The sequence below is a fragment of the Triticum aestivum genome, chromosome 6B (genome assembly GCF_018294505.1).
Source record: "Triticum aestivum cultivar Chinese Spring chromosome 6B, IWGSC CS RefSeq v2.1, whole genome shotgun sequence".
NCBI classification, from domain to species: Eukaryota; Viridiplantae; Streptophyta; class Magnoliopsida; order Poales; family Poaceae; genus Triticum; species Triticum aestivum.
The window spans coordinates 628,391,040-628,399,018 of NC_057810.1; positions in this window are offsets into that span (position 1 = coordinate 628,391,040).

The window sequence follows — 7,979 nt, forward strand, 5'->3', positions numbered from 1 at the left end:
GCTGCAGAGTAGTTCGGACTCTCTTGACGGTGTCCAGGGGCTTTACTGCCGAATTGAGGTTCTTCCTAAGAAGGCTACTCTGTACTTCTGCTGCAAGGGTCGCGGTGTGTTCCTCGGTACAGAGGGAGCGTTTCATATTTTGGTTGACCGTTATGACACCGCGTGGTCCAGGCATCTTGAGCTTGAGATAGGCGTAGTGTGGTACCGCATTGAATCGAGTGAATGCAGTTCGTCCAAGCAGTGTGTGTTAGCCGCTGCAGAAAGGGATGATATCGAAGATCGATTCTTTGCTTCGGAAGTTATCTGGGGATCCGAAGACCACTTCTAGTGTGAGTGAGCCCGTGCAATAGGCCTCCACACCTGGTATGACACCTTTAAAGGTGGTTTTTGTGCGTTTGATCCTTGAGGAATCGATACCCATTTTGCGAATTGTATCCTGATAGAGCAGGTTCACGCTGCTTCCACCGTCCATGAGGACTCGTGTAAGCTAGAATCCGTCGATGATAGGGTCGAGCACCAGTGCGGCTGAACCGCCATGACGGATGCTGGTCGGATGGTCCCTTCGATCAAAAGTGATCGAACAGGAGGACCATGGGTTGTATTTTGGGGCGACTGGCTCCATCGCATAGATGTCCCTTAGTGCGCGCTTCTGCTCCCTTCTGGGGATATGGGTAGCATATATCATGTTCACCGTTTTGACTTGGAGAGGAAACTTCTTCTGTCCCCCTGTGTTCAGTGGCTGGGGCTCCTCATCGTCATTGCTTTGTGACCCCTTTTCCTTGTTTTCGGCATTTAACTTGCTGGCCTGTTTAAAGACCCAACATTCTCTGTTGGTATGATTGGCTGGTTTATCGGGGGTGCCGTGGATTTGACATGGACGATCGAGTATGCGGTCCAAACTGGATGGGCCCGGATTGTTTCTCTTAAATGGCTTCTTCCGCTGACCGTACTTGGAGCCACTGAATCCGGCGTTGACGGTCGTGTCTTCGACATTGTCACCATTGTTTCAACGTTTGTGTCTGTTGCGTCGGGGCTTGTCGTTGCTATCTCTGGCTTCGGAAGTGCCAGGTTTACTTGAGGTGCTGTTGCTACGAGCTAGCTAGCTATCCTCGCCCACAGAAAAGCGGGTCATAAGCATCGTAAGGGCTGCCATGGACTTCGGCTTCTCTTGTCCGAGGTGTCGGGCAAGCCATTCGTCACGGATGTTATGCTTAAAGGCCACTAGGGCTTCGGCATCCGGACAGTCGACGATCTCGTTCTTTTTAGTTAAGAACTGAGTCCAGGATTTCCTAGCTGACCCTCCGGGTTGTTGGATTATGTGACTTAAGTCATCGGCATTCGGAGGTCGGACATAGGTGCCTTGGAAGTTGTCAAGGAATGCGTCTTCCTGGTTCTCCCAACTGCCAATAGAGTATTCAGGCAGACTGTTCAACCAGTGCCGAGCTGGTCCCTTGAGTTTTAGCTGGAGATACTTGACGGCACGGAGATCATCACCGCGGGCCATATGAATGTGGAGAAGGAAGTCCTCAATCCATACCGCAGGATCTGTTGTCCCATCATATGATTCGATGTTTACGAGTTTAAACCCTTCTAGGAATTCATGTTCCATTACCTCATCAGTGAAGCATAGGGGGTGTGCGGCGCCTCTATGCCGGGCTACATCGCAACGTAGCTCGGAGGAAGCTGGTTTGTGGTATTCGGCCCGGACAGGTTTATATTTGTTATATCTGGCATGGTGGCTGTCGTCGCGTATTGGGGTGCGCCCCCGCGATCCATAGATCGATGTGGTCTGGCCTGGTCTGTTCTCCAAGTCGTACCGCATGCATGTGTGTATCCCCGAGCTGTTGTGTTCTATTTGTTCGGCGAGGTAGTGCGGCTGGTGTTCAGGCTGAATTGCCGTTTTATCTCGGCCACGCGGTGGTCGGTCAGCCGCATTATGCGCTGGTAGTGCTAGCTCCAGTACCTCGTCATCGAATTGAGGTAGCAATTTGCGCTTCGGGTAACTTTTGGTTGGGCGTTCGAGTCCATACTCCTCGGCTGCAAGGAACTCAGTCCATCTATCAATGAGCAGATCTTGATCAGCTTGAAGCTGCTGTTGCTTCTTCTTCAGGCTCTTTGCAGTGACTATAAGCCGGCGCTTAAAGCGCTCCTACTCAACGGGATCCTTAGGCACAATAAATTCTTCGTCGCCGAGGCTCACCTCATCCTCGGAGAGAGTCATGTAATTACTATCCTCTGTGTCTTCATTCATGGCCTATTTATAAGGGCTGGCTCGTCCGTCTTCCCGTTCGGCATGTTCGAAACTTGGATGGGCGGGGTCATCATTGTCTTCGGCATCGTCCGGAGTGCTATTGTCTCTTGTGCCGGTATCGCTGTTTTTTCCATGGCGTGGTTTAGAGTGGTGTCGCTGACATCGGTGCTTCGGTGCTTCTCAGGAGCCTTATCCTCAATTGGATCCTTTTTGTCCTCGCCATTGTCTTCTTTGTGTGTATCCACCATGTATATGTCGTATGAGGAGGTGGCTGTCCAGTGCCCTGTGGGCGGTGGTTCCTGTTCCTCTTTGGCATCGTCGTCCATACCGTCGATGTCTTCGGAGTCGAAATAAGGCATGTCGGTCAAGTCGTCGACGGTGGCTATCAAGTGGGTAGTGGGTGGGTAACGAAGTTCTTCATCGTCCGCTTCCCACTCAAGCCGGACATAGTTCGGCCAGGAATCTCCTGACAAGGAGAGGGATTTCAACGAGTTTAACACATCACCCAGGGGTGAGTGTTGGAAAACATCCACGGAGCTGAACTCCAAGACCGGCGCCCAGTTAGATTTGATGGGCGCAGATACACGTGGTTCGGAGCCTATGGCCGGAGATGAGTCCGAGGTTCCAATGACACAGGCCTTGTTGGAGGTCAGATCTGTGTTCAGCTCTACCGCCGTTGAGTTTGCGGTTACCATGGCGGGGTTGAGCCTCCCGTCCTTGGATGGTGCGATCTGCTCTAGATCTAGGTCTAGGACAGTTACATGCGCTATCTCCTAAGCGTGGTCCAATGACAGACTTAGGTCATGTTCATCGTGGCTGCAGGGTGCAGCTGACATGGGTTCGAATCCGTCGAATATCAAGTCTGCGCGGATGTTGGTGGTGTAGTTCAAGCTTTCAAACCTGACCTGATGGCCAGGGGCGTAGCTGTCGATCTGCTCCAGATGGCCAAGCGAGTTGGCCCGCATTGTGAAGCCACCGAATAGGAAGATCTGTCTGAGAAGAAAGATCTCACCTTGGACTATGGTGTTGTAGATGATTGAAGAGGCCATCAAGCCTTATGATGACGATGCAGTGGAACTCTCAATGAAAGCACCAATGTCGGTGTCAAAACCGGCGGATCTCGGGTAGGGGATCATGAACTGTGCGTCTAAGGCTAATGGTATAGGAGGCGGGGGACACAATGTTTACCCAGGTTCGGGCCCTCTCTATGGAGGTAATACCCTACTTCCTGCTTGATTGATCTTGATGAATACGAGTATTACAAGAGTTGATCTACCACAAGATCGTAGAGGCTAAACCCTAGAAGCTAGCCTATGATTATGATTGTTCTTGTCCTACGGACTAAACCCTCCAATTTATATAGACACCGGAGGGGGATAGGGTTACACAGAGTCGGTTACAGAGAAAGGAATCTTCATATCCGAATCGCCAAGCTTGCCTTCCACGCAAAGGAGAGTCCCATCCGGACACGGGACGAAGTGTTCTATCTTGTATCTTCATAGCCCAATAGTCCGGCACATGCATATAGTCCGGCCATTCGAGGACCCCTTAATCCAGGACTCCCTCACCCCGCTCCAGAGATCTTTTATCTCCTTCTCCGTGAGGGAGGAGGCCTCCCACTTGCTCTTGGAGCCAGATCCAGCCATGGCCGGGGAGGGTGGTGGCGGTGAGGAAGATGAGAGCTTTTTCTTTTGGGCGCTGGAGCTTGAGAGATTGGGAAGGCAGGAGCTGGAAGAAGGCATGTGGGAGAAAGGAAAGATCTATTGCCTTCTTATAGGCGGTAAAAATGCCAACCGTCCCCTCACTTAATGCCTTAAAACTCGCCTATTCCCAAAGCGAGCATGCGCCATAATCGGTTAGTTACCCATATCCTATTGATGAGTGATCCCGTAATAAGTGGGCACGATATCTGTTTTACAAGACTGGACAAGGGGGCTTAGCCTCGAAACAGGAAGTGAGGAGTGTGAAAACAGTTCAAAATACTGAAGGGTCAAGTCTGACGCTTCGCCGGAAAAAGTTGTCAGTAAAGACACTATTCCTATTTTTTATATATGTTCTCCCTTCGTGGCTAAGGGTTGTGTGTTAATTATACAGAGTCGGATACAGTTCCTTTGTGAAGTAGATATATAACCCAAGGAGTGGAACCTGCGTTGCAATGCCGAAGACAACCTGCATGCCAAACACGTCATCATTGAAGAATGGTTCAGGGGCTACTGAGGGAGTCCTGGACTAAGGGATCCTCGGGCGTCTGGTCTATTTGATATGGGCCGGACTAATGGGCCGTCAATATACAAGGAATATGACCACCTCTCGTGTCCGGTTCGGACTCCCGTATGCGTGAACGGCAAGTTTAGGTGTCCGGATATGCTATTTTCTTTCTATTAAACCGACTTTGTACAACCCTAGGCCCCTTCGGTGTCTATATAAACCGGAGGGCTTAGGCCGGAGGCAGGATCATAACATTACTGGGCTAGCCGAGCTAGGATTTAGCCATTACGATCTCGTGGTAGATCAACTCTTATAACCCTTATACCCTTCAAATATAATCAAGCATGAGTAGGGTTTTGCCTGCATTAAGAGGGCCCGGACCTGGGTAAACATTGTGTCCCTTGTCCATTGTTACCATCAATCCTTAGACACATAGCTTGGGCCCCCTACCCGAGACCGGCCGGTTTTGACACCGACATCGGGCGGGGAAGCTTGCACGGGAACCTGTGTGGTTGCGTGGGAACAGGCTCGCCGCCATTTGGCCAAAAGAACGCCCCCGTGCACTGCTCAAGCTTGCGCTTGAACCGTCTGTGGCAGTGGGGTGACAAGACGTGCGAGAGGAGGACGAAAGGACACGTACACATACGTTTAATGAAGAAAACGTTGGCGATTTAGTTACCTACTATACTCCCGTCCTAGTTTATAAGTAGGATTTAATTAATAAAAAATGAATGCATGTCCCCAAAGATTATATTGTTGGATTCGTATTTGAACATAGTTTCCAGTTATATAATTTTTGTAACATGCATTAACATTTTGTTGGTTAAATGTGAGGTTATATACCAGCAAGCGTTTGCCCACAACACACACGGATTATTCCATCACAAATAGCTAGGATGGATCAACTGTATTCCACGTATCGCACATGCAACTCTAATCTGATTCGTGCTTCATGTTTCCGACATCGCTCGCATAGTGCATCTTATTTGCCACGTATCACTGTGCTGGACTCTAATCGCGTCCCTCGGCAAGCTGTGCTCTCCGTTAGGCACCGCAGTGTGTTGTGCTTGCCATTAGGCGCGTGGAACGCTCTGCTCGTGTCTGTCGGCGCGCTCGGCTTGTGGACAGCTTTTCCTTGCGTGTTCAACTGCTATATGCACATATATGGTTGCTCGCCATTGAGGTGACCGCGGAGCGCTCTCCTCGTGTCCCTCCGCATGTGCTCTGCCAGCGGTTGGGCCTGTGAACGATCACGTCGGGGGGCCCATATGCATGCGGTTGCACCGCGTGGGTTGCCACGCGATGCGGTTACGTGCGGCATGTTGGAGTTACGCGTTGTGAATTAGAACTGCCATTAGGGTGTGCTGATATTCCAAGCCGTCCGGCTTCCCCTTTAATTCTTGCGGCCATTATAACCTTAGTCTCTTCAACCTTTCGATCGTGCCCCACAACACAACAAGCACACCCACGACGACACATAGAGAGGGGATGTCTAGCGGCACTCCAATGGAGTTCGGCGAGCATAAAGTGTGCACGATCACGTCGGGGGGCCCATATGCATGCGGTTGCACCACGCGGGTTGCCATGCGATGCGGTTACGTGCGGCATGTTGGAGTTACGTGTTGCGAATTAGAACTGCCATTAGGGTGTGCTGATATTCCAAGCCGTCCGGCTTCCCCTTTAATTCTTGCGGCCATTATAACCTTAGTCTCTTCAACCTTTTGATCGTGCCCCACAACACAACAAGCACACCCACGACGACACATAGAGAGGGGATGTCTAGTGGCACTCCAATGGAGTTCGGCGAGCATAAAGTGGAGACCCACGCGAGGGAGACGGATCTCTCGGTGGGGTACACCATCAACCCGGCCGTGGTGGATGACTACATCAACACCGTTGAGCAGTTGCTTGCTGGATACAAGTACAAGGTGGTCGGCATCGACCTCCAGTACACCACGATCTTCCCGGCAAAGATCAGAAGATTGCCATCTCCCAGTTGTGTGTGCGCCATCATGTCCTCATCTACCACTACTGCATGGCCACAGAGCCTTGCGTCCATTTCACCAGGTTTGTCAACAGCACCGACTACAAGTTCACTACGGTGGAAACCACCAATGATGTAAAAGCGCTCAGGTTTACAGGCTTGGCCTGCAAGAACCTTGTCGAAATCTGTGAGCACTACAGCGTCTGGGGCATTACGAAGAAGGCCTCCCTGGTTGAACTCGCCTTAGCCATCATCGACCCCTACTACAAAAATATGAAGCAGGATTCCCAAAGAACAAGTCATGTATCCTGGCACAGGGCCTGGATGCGGCAACTGGATGAACCTCACCTCAGGTTCACGGCCAAGAGCGTGTACACATGCTACGAGATGCACAGGCAGATTGTTGACATGAGGAAATGCCTCGTTACCCAAATTGACGAACCCGGATTGATCCACAAGTAGAGCAAGCGTCACAAGAAGTAGATGATGATCAGATGATCGTTTATGCTAGTTAATCATGCATGTAATATATAGTTTACTTTGGTGTGTGGAAATGTCATGTGTGTAGTAGCCACCTATGTGATTATGCATGTAATAGTTTACTTTGGTGTGTGCAAATGACATGGTTGTAGTTGCCACCTATGTAAGTGGATGTTTAGTTTGGTTATGCAACCATGTCCTTATAAGTGTGTATATATATGTTGTTGTTTTGTATGCAATCTCATCGCACAACACTCACGTCTTATTAGCAGCAATTGTCTGTGTTATTATCGGTCTTCGCACACATTTCTGATTACAGACATGTTTGTCGAGTATCACACACATCTTGTTATATTGAACCGTTTATGTTCTCTTGTCTCAATGCAAACAGTTCATCCGATTGAACCGCATGTCGTATATCGCACACACGTTGATCTGGCTGACCGTTTCTTTTGTGTTGCCTAATCACAAATAGTTCATCATAGTGAACTGTATGTTGTATATCGCACACACCTTCATCTGGCTGCCTTTTTCTTTTGTTGCTCCTCATCGAAATAGTTAATTGCACAGAACCGTATGCCCTACATCACACACGAAACTAAAATCTGAACCGTGTTTGATGCATCCGTCATCGCAAACGTTTTGCACCTTTTTTGAGGGTTTTTACACCACCGCTTGTGATTAATGCATCGCACACAGTTTCGTCAAAGGTTCTCTGATCGTAGTGTCGCGTTAGCAGCATCCTACACTAGTGTTTGGCAAGTGGATCTAGCCCCTACCCAATCATCCCCACCCTTCCCACCATGAAATCCATCGAATTTGGCCATTTTCCAAAAATTTCCGCCCAAATCGGAGACCCCCGGGCACCCGCACCTTGATCCCCGGGCCTGTTTGTCCTTGACCACCCCGGGCACCGCACCCCAAACCCCCGGGTGCCCGCAACCCCTAGAATCAGCCAACCAACACCATTTCAGCCATAACTTTCACCTCAGAAGTCCGTTTTTTGTGTTTTTAGCTCGTTGTGTAGCTCTTGACATCTCTCGTCCGCATATATCA